This window comes from Morone saxatilis, unplaced genomic scaffold (assembly GCF_004916995.1).
Source record: "Morone saxatilis isolate NCDOM2014 unplaced genomic scaffold, NCSU_SB_2.0 Contig6, whole genome shotgun sequence".
NCBI lineage: Eukaryota > Metazoa > Chordata > Actinopteri > Moronidae > Morone > Morone saxatilis.
The window spans coordinates 1,845,021-1,848,337 of NW_023340206.1; the positions used below are offsets into that span (position 1 = coordinate 1,845,021).

Here is a 3,317-nt window from a genome sequence, read left to right on the forward strand (position 1 = left end):
CCTCCTCCTCCACCTCCAAGATGGAATTATGTAATATCTCCAGCATATTCTGGGTCTGTTCAGAGGCATCCTGATTAGATGCCCGAACAACCTCAATATGCTCTTTTTAACAAGAAGGACCATATGGATGTCTGAGCTCTACTCTTTAAGTATTAGGCTGGGCTGAAAGGAAACTTATTTTGGCTGCTTTTATCTCTCATTCTACTCAAAGCTCATCACCATACTGTAGGTGAGGGAACGTAGATCGACTGGTATATTGGCTCTCCAGCTCCCACTTTACTCCCTCCAACCTCTATTTCTGCTGATGCCCAATAAACCAACTGTTGCGTTACATCTTCATCTCCTTCACTTGAAGCAACAACTCCCTTCCAACCCAGAATCTGTATGGTCTATGCTTGGAAACGCAGCCCCCTCCCTCCAACCATCTAATTAGCACACAAATACAGAGAAAAAGGTTGCAACGACCCACCGTGTAATTACTGTAAGCAAATAAGACCCCGTTAGAGCCTTTATTCCTGCAGTTGCATTTGGATGATTTTGTGTTTTCATTACCTTAGAATGAGTTTATCAAGCAAATAAAACATGAACATCGCATCTCCACTTCCTCAAAGTGTACAAAAATGAAGACAAAATATCACAGATATGCTGTCCTCTTTTGCCATTCGTAGCCAGAGTCAAGGTTGGCGCTGCGGTATCAAGGTCCCGCCCATATGTCCAACATTAGCAAGCAGGGCTCAGCTGTCAATCATGATGTGAAACCCCCTTATTATAGCTTCAAATAACTAATTACAACCAAAAATTAACACAACAACATACCATCTTTGGGGAAAAATGGTTTGACGCGTACTTTTTTTTTACTTCCATGTAATATTCCTATGTAATGAGCTTCTGTAAACTGTTATTGTAAAAGAGTACAGCTTTCTGGGTGTTTTCATTTGTAAATTTATTATTATCATTAATATCACCATATTATTATTATTATTATTACATATTATAAGTGCTTTGGAGATTAATCGTATCATTTTCTAAATGCCTTAAAGAGAATTCTGGGTAAGATCCACAAGAAGACTCCTTCTGTTTTTTAGATTAGTCTCAGCTGTGTAGTGACCTCCTCCACCCAACATTTTACGCAATGCCGGAGTGATGGCTTTGCACTTGAAAAGGATTAGCCATCTGGACTGGGAGTGAGGAGGAAGCCACGGCTTCTGCTTGAAATGCAGCCAACAGATAAAGACATGAGCTAAACATGGACGATTCAGATGCCAGGGATTTACAGATGGATCTCAGCTGTAGCGTACACATGAATAACCAGCATAATGGAAATAACTAAGTCACATTTTCACTGTGAGTAAACTTGTTAATTAGAGCAGAGATCCAGAGTACTGTATCAAGGGACGAGACAGTATATCAGCATGAAAAATACTTCAATAGTTGACCTGTGTTTTCCTGGCTTGAGTAGATGGGCCTATGGGATACATGATGTTTGGAAATCCTTCCTTCTTTTTGCCAAATGTTCAATTCTTTAAGCGCCTTGGCAGCTTCCCATAGATAAGTGTAGTTTTATACACTATACAGTCTAGTATACAAAAGATATGCTATGTTCTTACAATATAAATTTGGAATTATGCTGATTGTTGCTTGATTATAACCACCAATCCCCCCTGATGGCTGGAAGTCCACTTAATTATCTGATGATAAAGAGCTAATCGCTCTAAAGTGAGTGAAAAAAGAGGGTAAATGCAAGTAAATGAAAGAATGCAGTTCATTAATGGATGGAGGGGTAAAGCAAGACTTTTACAGCTATTTTTTCACACCTGCCAAGCCTCTCCAGCCATTTTTAAATGTTTCCATCCAATTTCCTTGCAGGTTGAACAAACTGTTTAAATGTCACAAAAATATTATGTAAATTGGGTGTGCTTCTAGGTGGATTTGTCTGGATAGAAGAACTAAAATAAGCTCCCTGAACACACAGTGAAGTAGTATTGGACAAATGTGCTGCTTTCAGTGTCAGTTTCTGTGTATTGCTCTGTAACATGTAACTCCCAAATACTGAGTATAAGCGCAGTTGCAGCGCAGTAATCGGGGGTGGGTAGTAACTCATTACAGTGACATTTAAACATTGACGTGTTTTTGAGTCAGTTTCTATTTTGAACTTCACTACACTTGCAATCCTTCATTACAACTAGTCTGTTATCTACTATTCATGTTGCTACATTAACCAAAATGAGCAGTCATCCAAGCTGTGTGCACGCCCAAATCCAGTAAATGCACTATGCCAGCAGTGCAGCATCAGCCTGCATCCCTTCATATCAGAGCAAGTGCTTTGGTTGGCAACTTATCCATATCAAGATAACAACAGATATAGTAGGCTAGCAAGTATCATACTTTAAAGTGATCTTACTGATACCTTCATGTAGATTTAAAAAAAAAAAAATGTATTACACAGAAATAACTAAATTAGAGACATCAAATTGCAAAGCAAAGTACATTCCCTAGAACAACCAGAGAGACTTGACTCAGACTCTGGACCATAAACAGCTTGGACTTGTGCCCCAAAGATGTGGAGTTGTAAAGATCTCTTCCTGATAATCTTAAATGCACCACTTTTTTTTTATTCATATATTTTCTGTCCTGCACTTTTTTTAATGTTGTTTAGTGTGTGCAGGATAGAAAATATATGAATTGAAAAGAGTTGTGGTGCATTTTAGATCATCAGGAAGTTCATTCCATGTGCGTTCAGAAATTCCAGGACTATATAGCTTCCTTTTCTCCAAGTATAGCAGAAACTATCACTATGAAAACTTTGGTTGTCATCTGTAATGATTGTGATTTGTAGCTGACACTCGCTGACAGTTGTTACTTTAAAAAAGCACAAATAAAAAACTTTGATTCACACTTGCGATGCACATAAAACTCCATATTATTGTCAGCACCTTACACACACACACATATATTTATGCACGTACAGCCGCAGCAGTAGCGCATCCTCCACCGAACGCGGTGTGTGACTGAAAATAGCACTGTCAGATGGGTGGGGGAGGGGCGGGGTCATCCCTGGCTGGATAAATATAGAGCAACAACCAGATGGAGACGAGACGAGAAAACATCAGGATGAAAGGAAGCTGCAGGGGGAAGGAAGAGGAAGAGCCTTGCTGATATTTGCATTCACGTGCCGACACACAGACAAAACACACACACACTCACTCAATCGCTTCCACACATGTAGCATCCCACATACCAACATACCATAAGACAGCATATTTGTCCTCGCTGATACAGAATGCACACACACTCACACACACACACACTCTCACACA

General features: G+C 39.6%; 1 protein-coding gene across 1 annotated transcript in view; it reads left to right on the forward strand.

Annotated features, from left to right (window-relative positions):
- The window catches only part of LOC118339958 (potassium voltage-gated channel subfamily H member 8-like), a 33,677-nt gene that overhangs the window by 23,074 nt on the left and 7,286 nt on the right, over positions 1-3,317 (forward strand). The gene's annotated exons all lie outside the window — the stretch shown is intronic.